We start from the raw sequence: 14,721 nt of genomic DNA on the forward strand, positions 1-14,721 counted from the left end.
GATATTTTCAAGGAGATCGGTTTACATGATGCTAAACCTCGTGACACACCTATGGACCCTAGAGCAAGGCTTGATAATGAACACGAAGAACTTCTTCATGATCCGGAGAAGTATCACCAGTTAGTAGGCAAGTAAAACTATCTTACCATTACTCGTCCGGATATTTCATTCACTGTTAGTATGGTAAGTCAATTTATGAGCTCTCATCGTACTACTCATTGGCAAGCTACTCTACAAACTGTTCAATATTTAAAGGGAGCTCCAAGTCAAGGACTTGTGTTTCATAATCGGGATCATCTTCATATATCCGGTTACTCTAATCCCGAGTCTTTGGAGGTGATAGGATATTCTGATGCAGATTGGGCCGGTTGCCCTATGGATCGCTGGCCTACTTTGGGATACTACATCTTTCTTGGTGGTAATCTTGTGTCATGGAAAAGTAAGAAGCAGTCTGTTATTTCCCGATCAAGTGTAGAGGCCGAGTATCGTACTATGGCTAATGTTACAGGAGAACTCTAATAGGTTCGTATGTTTTTAGCCGAGATTGGATCGCCTATGATCGGATCATCTACTCTCTGTTGTGATAATCTATCGCCTATTCATATTGCTAGCAGTCTAGTGTTTCACGAGTGAACAAAGCATATAGAGGTGGATTATCATTTTGTTTGAGAAAAGGTGAACTATGGAGACAAATGATTAGTGCACATATGTTCTGAAGAGCAACTAGCAAACATTTTCACAAAGCCTCTTCGACGTGGAAGAGTTTCATATATTTGTCATAAGTTAGATCTTTTTTATATGTACGCTCCAACTTGACGGGAAGTGTTAGATTATTAGCAAGTTGGGGTATAAATATAATTGTACTAGGCTTAATCTTAAGCCTATAAGTACTTCTCTTATTCTCAGAAATAAATCAATCGCTCTTTTATTGTTAACAAATGTGATCCCAATCGTGGCCAAAAAGACCATGGTGAACATCAAAAGAATTGGGGAGAAGGGTCCTCCGGACATCAACACTACCAACATCAGGGCAATCGCCCCCAAAACAACTACAACCCGGAGGACAAGTTCAAACATCCTCCATTGCAGCCGTGCGGGATATACAAAGGCAGCCATTGGACGCAATTGTGTCCAAAGAAAAATCAAGGAAAAACACTATACTCCATCGTCACCAAGGATGGTAATCGGGAACCAAAAGAGAAAGAAGGAAGGGTGTTGGGACTCGGTGGTGTGAGACAACTTAGCTCCATACGAACTCAATCACCGCCAAAGAAATCCTCGAGGGCATCGACGCTAAACTTCGGGGAAGTCAAGGTAGCGCGGCAAGACGCTCATTGCGTTGGTCGACAGGGGCGACAAACTTATTCCTCTCGAGCGAAGCGGCAAAGTGGTTGGAACTCCACTAACCCACTAAACATTTCTTCAAGACGCTCAAGTCAAAAGATAAACTAGCTAATGGTGTTGCTAGAGGCATCGAGATTCAAGTTGGTGGATGGAAAGAAGAGCTTGATTTCGAGGTAATTCCACTCGACGATTATGATCTTCCATTGGGTATGGATTTCTTTCACGGGGCTAAAGTGATGGTTAACCTAAGAACCAAGTCGATCATCATAACCGATCCCGAATGCCCATTGATTGTGACCATGTTCAATGGAGTGAAAGAAACGAAAAATATCAACATGATTAGACTCGTGGAGAGAAAAACAAGAGTAGAAGTGCCGCCTCAATCAAGCATAAAGACCCGACCTTTGGCGAAACGAAAGGAAGAGTGGGAGCTACTCACAAAAACCCAAATCATCATGCCAATCCAAGTGCTATTCCCGGAGGTGGAAGACATTGGTACGGCCAATTCAAAGAACAAGTCGCTAATGACTCATGTTGCGGTCGAAGCACCAAGGAGACATCAAGTCCCAAAGCCGAAGAAGAAGCGCTCTCATGGACAAAAGAACAAAAACACAAAGAAGCCGATAATCCAAGAAAAGGATGCGGCGGCCAAAAGAAAACTTTCGGTGGAAAATTCAACCCCGAGTCAAGAGCACAGAGGACGGCGCTCAAATGGGTAGGGAAAAATGACACGGGCTGAGGTTTTCGTGTCCCCACCGATTGATCGTCTAATTGAGAGATACCCCAAGACTTGTTGTGTCTTGGATCCCCAAGTTTGTCTAGAGTTTTCTACTATCTTCTAGAATATTCCTAGGGGTAAGCGAGACAGTAATTGTCCCGTGTTATGGAATCTTCTTAATTAATGTCGGTGGTTAGGAAGATAGGAGGTGTAATCTTAGGCGTCGGATGAGATAGAGACCTACGGTTGTAATCGGAGGCCCTCTATTATATAAAGAAGCGTCCTCTTTGTCATTTGATCATCTACAAATGAGCTACTAAAGAAGTTCCTCCCAGACTCTCTCTCTCTAAGAACGCTCCTCTCTCTATGCGAGTGCTCCACCGATACAAAGGAAGCCTTAGTCGTCGCGCGGGTCGATCCTCAACTCTAGCCCCGTGACATAGGGAATCATGGATGAAAATGCAATCCATATTAAATGCTTCCAGAAAATTGAGTGTACCGAAATTCTCTGGCATGGGATCATGCCACCGAATTCTTGTACTTTCCATCACTGTTAACAGTTACACGTACCAATGATGCCCACCTCCTTCTCATCAATACCACCACATTAATAATCAACTAGTGGTATTGTCGCCACCCATTACCACTAATCATTGCCACTGCCATATTAAAACTTCAGTTGTTACTAAAAAATCCAAATATAGTCCAAACACCTTTAAAGCATATACACACATCAAAAATTTTGTGACAGAATAAGACAGCTGAGATAAAACTGGGACAAGTAGAAAACTCACCCATGGAACTCATATATTTCTCAATGATATTATTTTCTTCAAATAGGTAATTCTACGAGAATGAGAAAATCAACTCAAAACATTTCATCAAATTACCGCATGTATGAACCATTTTCAAACAATGTCGAGGCACAGGAATTTCCATCTCTTCAGAGAACTTTAAGTTAGAATTACATCACAAAACACATCCAAATAATAAACAGGAGATTTGAACAAGCAGCAATTTTCTAAAGAATGTTTCAATCAATTAAGACTCCAAGCATAGAGAACTTCTTAAACTGAATGAAGGGAACCTAAGAAAAGAGGAAAAATACGAGCTGCCATCCTCTTCTTCAGACACGATAAATGAGAACGCGTTTCTCTTAACCTTTTCTACAAGAGAACATGTAAAAGATAGAAGACAACTTTAATATCACGTAGGTTGTAAGCACTCAAAAGTCAAAACACCTATGTCAGAGACACATACTTATCTCCCCATTCCAAAATAGCAGCAAAGACGGGATCAGTTTCATTATAAACAGAACATTGAAGTACCTGAGTTATTATATTAGGGAGCATGAACAAAGGAAACCGGAGAACAGCCGAGAGAGAGATGTAAATGCCCTGGCTGGTGTCTGATCTTCGCCAAGCAAAGTGAACATTCCAAAAGAAATAACAGTCGCCACAGTGGGAATGCTATTCAGTATGAAACCATTTAACTGTGGAAAGAGGCACAAAATCAGTACTTAAACTGCCAACTTTATGGTCATCAATGTTTCTACCAATAATAAACTACCGTCGCAAAGTATTTTAAAACAGAGCTAGGGACCATATCAGAAATTGTTCTTAGTAATTATGATATTCATTAGGTTTTTAAACAAAGCATAAATAGTTGTCGGCTTTGTAATCACCAAGAAGGAAGCTGGCGGAAGTTAGCCCCATCCTAATTTGTGTTTCCATTTAGGCTTAGTATCTTTGTTCGCTTTTTTTGAGTAACCAGATAATTTATCTCAAAAAATTTTCAGGCTCCAACGGTCTGTTGTTCTTGTACCAACTGGGAAAAGGCATAACAGCACACTTTCCTTTCACTTCCAGTAAAATCAATTCAAGTTTGTGGAAAGACAGGTGAAAACCATGCTCAGATATCAAGAATTGCTTTCCTCCCTAGATTTGACACATGACATGGTAGAAACTAAACCATGCTACAGGATGCGAATTAGGAGAATTCAACCTCTTTAAAGATACGAACAGGAATCTCCATGCTCCAAGTCTTAAATAGCATTGGTGTCACAAAATTAGATTATAGCAATACACCGCTCTATGACAATTCGTCAGTCCAATCGCTTTTGTTAAGAATAAGGGTAGAATAGTCTTCATATATCCTAGGTTTATATATCCTTGTAATGGCTGTTAATGAAATCAGAATCCTCTTTTGAAACTAAACATGATATCGGAGCGAGGTTAAAACCTAAAACTCTCGCTCATCACTATCAACTACGATAGATCACCCATGGCCGACCACTAACCTCCAAACCCGATGTCGGAATCCTCGATCTCGACGTTGTCTAACGCCATCTAAGCCAACGCCACCTAGAAACACTCATCGTCCTACCTCGGCGAACCCAAATCAGCATCGCCTTGGACCAGACGACTCAAGAACTAGCGTCGTCGGGCGTCGCCCGATGTCACCCAGGCCGGTGAGCCCAAAGCCATCGTCGTGCGACCTCGCCCGGGCCAATGAACCTGGAACCGACGACGTCCAGCCCCTGTCTTCCAATCCCTGCCTGTCTTGCCCGATGTCGTCCATGCCGATAAGCCCAGAAATTGAAGTCGTTTAGTCCACGCTTGTCTCGCCTAACGTCTTACATACCCGTAAGCTTACAAATTGACATCGACCGGAAGCTGCAAACTCATTCCGTGTGTCGCAATGGTTTGGGTCTCTAGTTCGGTTGTCCATTACATCATTTGTACAATGGTTCTCCCGAGGTTTGTTATTTTCTATTGAATTCTGCGTGTGGTAATGGATTTTGAAATTTTGTGAGGGGCTGAAGCTTGAAGAATTTTCTGCCGATTCTTGATCAATGGTTGTCTAAGTTTGTGGCATATCCTGTGGTGTGGTGATTGCTAGTTATAAGTACTTGATTGGTCTACTTTGTGGATGACTTTTAGTATCCAAGTGAAGTAATTGAAGCCAAGTAATTGTTCTTTGGATTCCCTCGTGTCCTTGATTCACCGATGGCTACCTCTAGATCCTCAAATAATTTACCCCACTTGCAATTGTAATTGACTTCGGTAAAGTTAGATGGAACTAATTATCCATCTTGGTCTATTGCTGTTGAAGTTTACCTTATCGCCACTAAACAAAGTGAGTATCTTAAAGCTACGGTCCCTTTAGATTAGAGTAAGATACCCGATTGGCTTGCTGGAGATGCAATGATCCGTACTCTATTATGAAATAGTATGGATCCTAAAATTAGTCCTCACTTCATCTAGTGCAAATCTGCTAAGGAAGTCTAGGAAAAGTGTGCCTTATCGTATTTAGAAGAGAATGACATGACACCAGTGTGTGACACATGGGAGGCCTTATTTGATCTTCACTGTGGGAATCAACCCTTATATGAGCATTACGCTCGTTTTACCACACTTTACGGGCAATTGGATAGGTATCTTCCAGCTTCAAACAATCTGATTGTTCTCATTAAACGATAGGAGGATCTTCGAGTTATATTATATCTCAAGGCATTAGGACCCGAGTATTCCTCACTTCGCCAACAAATTACTTTCCAGAGTTCCCTCCGTATAGTTGATGAGGTTTTCTCTCGAGCTCTTCGTTCCACTCTCGTTGAAAGGATCTCCACCCTATCCATGGAGACAAGTACTATGATTTCTCATAGCACTACCGCACATAGAGCTCGTGGTCGTGGTTATAAGGGTCGTGGCCGTGGTTTTGCTCGGAATGGAGGTCGTGGTGGTCGTGATGGAGGTATTAGTATTCGTAGTACTTCTATCTCTGGTGGTGGTCGTAGCTCTCGCCATCGTAATCATTGTCAAAGGACCGCACATACAGAGGCCTATTGTCACACACTTTATCCGGAACTCCGCCCTAACTTTATTGCTTATGCAAAGGTAGAAGAGACTCCACCGGACTCCGCTAATGTGCGGAACACGAGTGGTTCGGTTACATTGACAGGTGCTGAGTATGATGCATGGGTTTGATCCAAACAGGTGACATGTCCTTCAGCACCTACCGCAACTCTAGCACGGACATCAAAAGGTAGTTCATCTTCTTTACTTTTAGCACCATCCGACTCTTGGGTCATAGATTCGGGAGCTACTCACCATATGACTAGTAATTCTAAGTTGTTGTCTTCACTTTGTTGTAAATCTCCTGGGTTGTCAAATTTTGTTACATTAGCCGATGGCTCACAATCTCGGGTTACCGGTAATGGAGTTGCTCATTGGAGTTCATCTCTTTCTTTGTCATCTGTCCTTCATCTCAAATCTTCATACAATTTAATCTATGTTAGTTCATTGACTAAAGAACTAAATTGTTCGGTAACATTTTCTCCTCTCATTATGTCTTTCGGGATTTGAGGAATGGACAGATGATTGGTGGGGGACATGAATCCAATGGTCTGTATTACCTAGACAACAAGGCGCTAGCCGCTGCAATTGTGAAGTGCACATTCTCTGATGTGTTTAGGATACATTGTTTTGCTGGTCATCCGCCACCAAACACTCTTCGGCGTTTATTTCCCGAGTCCGAGTCCGAGTCCGTGAATTGTTTTCAGTGTGAGGCTTGTTAGTTTGGTAAACATCATAGGATTTATTTTCCTTCCCATATTCAGAGTCGTGTGTCAAGTCCATTTAAGTTGGTTCGCTCCGATGTTTGGGGTCCATGTCATGTCTCCGATATTTCTGGTTTCAGATATTTTGTTACATTTGTGGATAATTTTTCCAGGATAACTTGGTTATTCTTAATAAAAGATCATACAGAGATTTTTCATTGCTTTCGCATGTTCTATTTTGAAGTACTAAGTTAGTAACATACCTCTGTTAAAGTGTTGCGCTCAGATAATGCAAAAGAGTATCTTTCTGTCATATCGGGTTTTCAGTCTTTTCTCAATTCTCGCGGTATTATCTATTAGACTTCTTGTTCATACACTCCTCAGCAAAATGGTGTTGCCGAGCGTAAAAATCGCCATCTTCTTGATGTTGCCCGTTGCCTTCTGTTTCACATGCACCTACCTAAAACCTTTTGGGGCCATGTTGTTCTTACAGCTTGCTTTTTAATTAATCGGCTTCCCACTTCTATTCTACGGGGGGAGACACTGTTCTCTATGTTACATCCAAATCGTTCTCTCTTTGTGTTACCTCTACGTGTCTTTGGCTGTGTTTTTTTTATGCATAACCTTACTCCAAGTCTTGATAAGTTGGATTCTCGTGCAGAGAAATGTATCTATGTAGGATACTCTCGAACTCAGAAGGGCTACAAATGTTGTAGTCTTAAACGTCGTCGTGTGCTCGTGTCGGCAGATGTAACATTCTTTGAGGATCAGTCATATTATAATACTTAGATCAAACCTACAGTGACTCCTAAGAGTGGCGAATGTGTCTTACCGACAATTCCTCCACTCTCAATTCCTTCGTAACCATCTCCGGGATTTCGGTTTGCTGACCGCACATATCATCAATATGGTGCAGCTCCTACTACGGTGGTGCGGACTTCACCAACACATGATTCATCTGTTCCCTCATCGGTTGATGTACCATCCTCTAATCTGATGTGCCCATAGCTACTCAAAAAGGTACACGTTCTTGTGTCGGTCGTCCTGTGGATCATTATGCTCCTTATTCTGGTCTATCTGATTGTCTTCGTACTCATCATCCTATTTCCAATTTTTTGTCATATGACGGTTTATCTCCTAGTTTCTCCATCTTTGCCTCGTCCTTGTCCTCTGTTTACGTGCCCAGCAGTGTTATCGAAGCTCTTGCTTATCCTGGATGGCAGCAAGCAATGGAAGATGAAATGAAGGCACTCATTGAGAACCGTACTTAGGAACTCACTTCATTACCTGCGGAGAAACAAACTATTGGTTGACGTTGGGTGTTCATTGTTAAGGTTCATCCTAATGGCACTCTTAATCGATTGAAGGCTCGTTTAGTTGCAAAGGGATATACTCGGACGTACGGTGTTGATTATGACGACACCTTTTCACCTGTTGCCAAAATTTCATCCATTCGTGTCTTTATTTCCCTTGCAACACGTTTTGGTTGGCTTCTTCATCAACTAGATGTGAAAAATGCCTTCCTTCATGGTGATTTGTCCGAAGAAGAGTTCGCATTTTCCCGAAGATATTCCCCCGGAATCGAACCAAACAGGCCCAGAGGCGGATTGTAAACATATATAGTAGACAAATCACCTAAATGAAGGACAGAGGTTAGCGAGAGCCAAGAACGCCGTAGGCTTTGCTTTTCAATAGTACTCATCTTTTTACAGTTTAAATTTACAATAAGTTAAAAGTTCCAAATTCCTTATTAATATGAAGGATGTAACACCGTGGCATGAGTGAGAGACGTCATCTATTTGACTCCTCATATTCTATTTTGAGCTTGCACATTCTCCAGGCGATGTTTAGTGCATGAGACCTTCATGTAAAAAGGATATATTTATTTCTAATAAAATGAAAGTGTTTCTTTGATCGGAAATATTAACGCTTCCCCAATTGATTTACCATTTGTTGATGCTCCGGGGACTTGAATTTGGATACTGCCAGTACCAACAAAGGGATTTCCGCTATCTTAATTAGACAAATGGCAAGACCTACTGTCGATGAAGTCAATGTAGGCAAGTTGCCAGTTTTGTTAGCATTTATTTGATTCGAGTGTTGTGGACCCTTCTTCACTGCTCTTGACAATGAAGACTCTCATGCCGCTGTCTATCACTTCCAAGAAAGAAGGGTACATATGAAGCTTGTCCTTCAACTGGGACTCTGTGTAGATACTACGTACGTCAAGCCGATAGGTCGAGCATAAATGGTCCGATCCAAATAAATTTATTTTGCCTGTTTATGACCTATTTATTGCAATGCAAATATAGTGATTCATATTCAATATGATCCATATCCAACTCATACTTGACCTGAAATATATTTGAAAAACACTTTCGTACTTGCATCTAATTTAGAAAATCTCATACCTAGACTGAGGTGAGAGTGCGAGTGAGGAAGCGCAAGATCGAGTGAGGGCGAAAGAGAGAAGAAGAGTATCATAGAGATAGGTTGGGTATATGTAAGATGAAAACCCATTTATGACTCATTTAAAAATCATATTATATTTGAAACATTTATAACTCATTTATTGAATATAACTGGTCCATGTAACAACTTATGCCTTATTTTGATAGGTCTAGTAGATACAAATGTCTCACAGATTTCTGCTCACACTTTCACATTTGAGTTAGACCGACCCTTCTCTAAAGAGGGGCTCAAGAAGATAATGCTCTCTTTTCTATGGACAGAATGTGCTCTCAAAGTCATCCTTGAAATGGCACCGGATGTTAAATTTCTCAAAGCAGAAAAGTCAAAACTACCGGGAGCTGTCATGGACAGCAAGCATTGCGTGAGCTTAGAGTGTGAACCAATATTGACTTGGTCTTAGATGGCATAAAGATCCGACTTCATTATACTACAAATACCTCGGCCGCTAGCATTGCCATTGAGACAACAAAAGCACCCCTTCCTCATAGCTTAAAACATCCTTCAAATGGCGGCATCGTCTCGAAAACAGCTCTCGATGCTCCTCCTAGTTTATGTCCTCCTCATGCTTGTTATGCAAGAAGTGTCTCGTCCTGCTTCATCCAAAAGCTCTTCTCTAATGGCCTTCGCTCTTTCAGGCAGCCAAACAAGAGATGAGGAAGTGGCGGCGCTCCTGAAGTGGAAATCCCAGCTCAACAGCGAGAGTCACTCTATCTTGTCTTCGTGGAACGGAAGCGACCCTTGTTCTTGGCGCGGACTCAGTTGCGATCCTCTCAGGAGCATCATCAGCTTGAACCTCTCGAGCAACGCCATCCGCGGTATGCTTCACGATCTCGATTTCTCTTCGTTGCCCAACTTGGTCACTCTTAAACTTGACAACAACTCGCTCTTCGGGAACATCCCCTTGAGTCTCGGCAATCTTTCCAAGCTCGCTTACCTAGACTTGTCTCAGAACCAGCTTTCTGGAGAGATTCCAATCCAACTCGGATTGCTGCGGTCTCTAGAAGTTTTGGAATTGTCATCGAACAACATCACAGGTTCGGTCCCCGGCTCTATAGGAAGTTTGAGAAACTTGACTGGGCTATACGTTCAAAACAATAACATCTCCGGGTTCATCCCTCAAGAAGTAGGACTGCTCAAATCTCTCAACCAGTTGTTCTTATTTAACAACCGCATCGGCGGTCGCATTCCTTCTTCCATTGGAAATATGAGCAGTTTGACAAAGTTATGGTTGTTCAATAATGATCTTGTTGGGTCCATTCCAATAGAAATAGGGATGTTGGGGTCTCTTAGCGAGCTTGATTTATCAAGCAATTACCTCAGCGGATCTATCCCAAGAACTCTAGGAAACTTGAGTAATTTAGGCTTTCTTTACTTTTATGAAAACCAACTCTCTGGCCACATACCTGAAGAAGTCGGAGGAATGAGATCCCTCATGCATTTCGAGCTTTTAAACAATGATCTAACAGGTTCAATCCCGTCGTCGATAGGGAACTTAAGCAACTTAGGCATTCTTTATCTTTGTGGCAATAAGCTTTCCGGTCATATTCCTCCCGAAATCGGAAACCTTAGATCTCTCTCTCAACTTGATCTCTACCAAAACAATCTCACAGGATCGATTCCGAAAGAGATGGGAAGACTAGGAACCCTTGTTGAACTGTCTCTATTCCAGAATAGCCTCGAAGGCTCTCTTCCAATTGAGATCAACAATCTCACATCCCTCACAAGGCTACAACTTAGCGATAACCAGCTCGTCGGCCAATTGCCACCGGATATATGCAGCGGTCATGTTCTTGTAAATTTCTCTGCTTACAACAATCACTTCACGGGACCCCTACCAAGAAGCCTGAAAAATTGTACGAGTTTGTTTAGAGTTAGGCTCCAAAATAACCAGCTAAAGGACAACATTACTGATGTTCTCGGCACATACCCCTACTTGGTTTATCTTGAGCTGAGCAATAATGAACTTTACGGAGAGCTTCCAACAAGATTGGGCACGTGGGGCAATTTGACGAGCCTGAAAGTCTCCGACAACAAATTATCAGGCATGATACCGCCTGATCTTGGGAAGATGACTCAATTGCATGTATTACATGTATCTTCGAATAATCTTGTCGGGGAAATTCCGAAAGAACTTGCAAATTTGCGGTATCTGCTAGAGCTTTGGCTGGATGGCAACCATCTCATTGGCGACATTCCTCGCGAAATTGGAGCATTGTCGGACCTTGTACAAATTAACTTTGCGGGAAACAAGCTAAGTGGCTCAATCCCCAGAGAACTTGGGGAGTGTGTGAACCTTCAGTATCTAAATTTAAGCAGAAATAGTCTTGAGCAGAGCATTCCAATAGAGATCAGCAATCTCCACTCTCTTCAAAGTCTCGATCTAAGCCAAAATTTGCTTGCTGGAGATATACCTCGAGATCTTGGACAATTGCGCAATTTGGAAACACTCAATCTCTCACACAATCAACTCTCGGGTGCGATTTCACCAGCTTTTGATGATCTAACAGGTCTTACATCTGTTGATGTATCCCATAATGAGTTAGAGGGTCCTTTACCAAACATCCCAGCCTTTCATAATGCTACAATCGCTACTGTAGGAGAGAACAAAGGCTTGTGCGGAGATATTACGGGTCTCACGCATTGTCCGGGGACGGCGGGGAAAGGGAAAGACAGACACACAAATTTGCTCCTCATTTTACTCCCTACTTCTCTTTGCCTGCTTGCTTTGCTTCTTGTAGTGGGAGTTTCATGCATTGTACACAGAAGAACAAGGGAAGGAGAGAACGGCTTGATAGAAGCGAGCAGTGAAAATATGTTGGAAATATGGAGCTACGATGGAAGAACGGTGTACAAGAACATTATCGATGCCACTGAGGAATTCGACGCCAACTATTGCATCGGCACGGGTGGACAAGGGAGTGTTTATAAGGCCAAGTTGCGAACGGGTGAGATTGTTGCTGTTAAAAAACTTAACCAAGCGCCTGATGTCAAAATGGCTAGTCGAAAAGCATTCGAAAGGGAGATTCATGCTTTGATGGAAACCCGACATCGAAACATCGTGAAGCTGTATGGCTTTTGTTCGAGCTCTCGCCATTCGTTTTTGGTTTATGAGTATCTTGAATCGGGCAGCTTGGAGGATGTCTTGAAGAACGAAGAAAGGATAAGACCGTTTGACTGGAATAAGAGATTGAATGTCGTTAAAGGTGTGGCTAATGCTTTGTCCTACATGCATTATGACTGCTGTCCTCCAATAATCCATCGTGACATATCGAGCAAGAATATTTTACTCGACAAAGAATACGAAGCTCACGTCTCGGACTTTGGCACAGCCAAGGTTCTAAAACCCGATTCATCTAACTGGACTTCGTTTGCAGGCACATTTGGATACGCAGCTCCAGGTAAGTGCTCTTCCTTCTTTTCATGAGGATTTACTCTTTTTCATTCATAAGTATGTGATGTTTCGAACATTCAAGAAGTCCTACTTAAAGGACATATTAGTATTTCGGTCCCAGTACAAGGTTTCTTTAAACTGGTTTCACTTACTTGTATGTGCATCTAACAGAGTAAAAGATCAATTTAGAAAGCGCTGATAAGATCAAGTGAGAAAAAGGGTTGTTCCTTTCTATTTGCAAAACTTGCCTACACGATGGAAGTGAGCGAGAAACACGATGTATATATGGTTTCGGAGTCTTAGCAATGGAAGTGATAATGGGAAGACATCCGGGCAATCTCATATCAACTCTCTTGTCCACATCTCTACCAACATCAAGTGATTCGACAACCCCCCATTGCTCCCTAAAAGAAGTTTTGGATCAGAGGATTCCATACCCCGAAGGCGATTTGCTAGGGGAAGTGGCTCTCATGACGAAGATCGCATTTTCATGCTTGAGTCCTAAACCGGAGCATCGTCCAAGCATGCAACAAGTTTCTAAAGGGCTAACAACACATCGTTCATCGCTGTTCAATTCGGTAGATAGCATAAAATTGGAAGAATGAGCTAATATTAGAGGCTTCACTTGTTGGCAATTCTTGTCATGTCAGTGTATTTGTATCAATTATCCATGTAGTTTCGTAACGTTCTACTATTAATCTAATGTGATTGCAAAGAACTTATTCATTGAAAATGAGTGAAATATGTCAATTCTTCTTAGTTCGAAATTTAATCGTATTGGATTGTGTCAATCATGTCTTTCTCTCATAAATTTGCGGCTGTGTTGGAATCATGTTCTCGTGTCGTGGTTGAAATTGCCACTTCTAGTCTTGCCAACACTCGCCACTACGAGCCAATAGCTCATTGTATCCGCGAAACTTCAAACACATTTATCTCCTCCGTTCGACATCGGTATTCATGCGATATCTCATCTTAGACCTAATTGAAGTAATTCCCGATAATCCCGAAAGCGCAAACTCAACTTACAAATGGTGCCACCGGATCGAGAACTTGTGAAATTCTAGTACCATATCAGTCAAGTGATACAAATATTAATATGTGATATTCTTAGATCGGATTTCAACAATTTGGGTGTGGTTGAGATGCTCTTGATAGATGCTACCCAATGTTTCCATCAAGTGAAAAAAAATCATACACGTAAGGCTTCATGTCAAACTTGATCAAAAGTAAGTTGTTTACGTTCCTTTCTCTACATTCTTGTTGTCATTTTAGAAAAAATCAATTGTTTTTTTTTTTTATAACCGAGGTTTTCCACATGTAATGAACTATTCCTTGGGGTGATGGGGGTTTTTGCTAATACCACCAGGTAAGTCCCCCAAGACGTGGCCACCGGGATCCGAACTTAGGACCTCCTCTGTTTAACTGTCTAAGGTTCGGGCGTCTCACCAACTTGTCTGACGCCTCATTGGCGAAAATCATTTGTTACGTCCCATAAAGAGCGCAAAAACCTTGAGGGAGACGATTGACATAAGTTTTTAAGTTGGACTTTGCAACATAGTACTAAAGTCGCATTCTACCCTAATTTATTTCTTGGACATGGTCTTTCTCTATCTATCGGTTTAAACTTTTGGATGGAATTTTCGTAACAAAAAAAAAAATTATGAAATTACAGTCATGTTATGATCGGGTAAGATTTACTGAAGGACGCCTATAACACCTTGTGCCAAATTTGTTTTTTCTTGATGATGGCTTCTATATTTATGATATTAAAATTGGGAGAAAATATACCTCGAAGATAAAAATCGAGAAAAAGGACTTTCTTGCGCATTTGTTGATTTTCATGCTTTTTTGGCAACGGGTGCACAGTCGATAATGCCGGTTGGGATTGTCCTCCAGCAAGCAATATCAAGTCCTTGCTCTGCAGAAGACTAAGGAGTCTTCGCAAATAGAGCGCCCCACATGTCAGATGAACGGTGCACAAGTCGTGATGACGTGCGGTCACGATCACGAGATGATGTCTATCGCTTTGCTGATGACCGTCGGTTCATCCATCGTCCTTGTTTAAAGCTACAGTACCATGAATTGATGAATGAAAGCAAGGGATCAGAGAGACGCACAACAAACGCTGATGCCAAAATGCCCAGAAGTCGGAAAAAAAGAAAGAGAAAATGAAAAAACTGATCAAAACAAGACGCTCAACGCTTGTTTGAGATCATACATGACATGCCATCGAAG

The 14,721-nt window shown here is 41.8% G+C and overlaps 1 pseudogene; it reads left to right on the top strand.

The window, feature by feature from the left end:
• The first annotated feature begins 9,779 nt into the window (after nt 1-9,779).
• On the top strand, nt 9,780-13,164 carry LOC115727365 (annotated as a pseudogene).
• The last annotated feature ends 1,557 nt before the right edge of the window (nt 13,165-14,721 follow it).

Source organism: Rhodamnia argentea, chromosome 2, assembly GCF_020921035.1.
Source record: "Rhodamnia argentea isolate NSW1041297 chromosome 2, ASM2092103v1, whole genome shotgun sequence".
Lineage (NCBI taxonomy): Eukaryota > Viridiplantae > Streptophyta > Magnoliopsida > Myrtales > Myrtaceae > Rhodamnia > Rhodamnia argentea.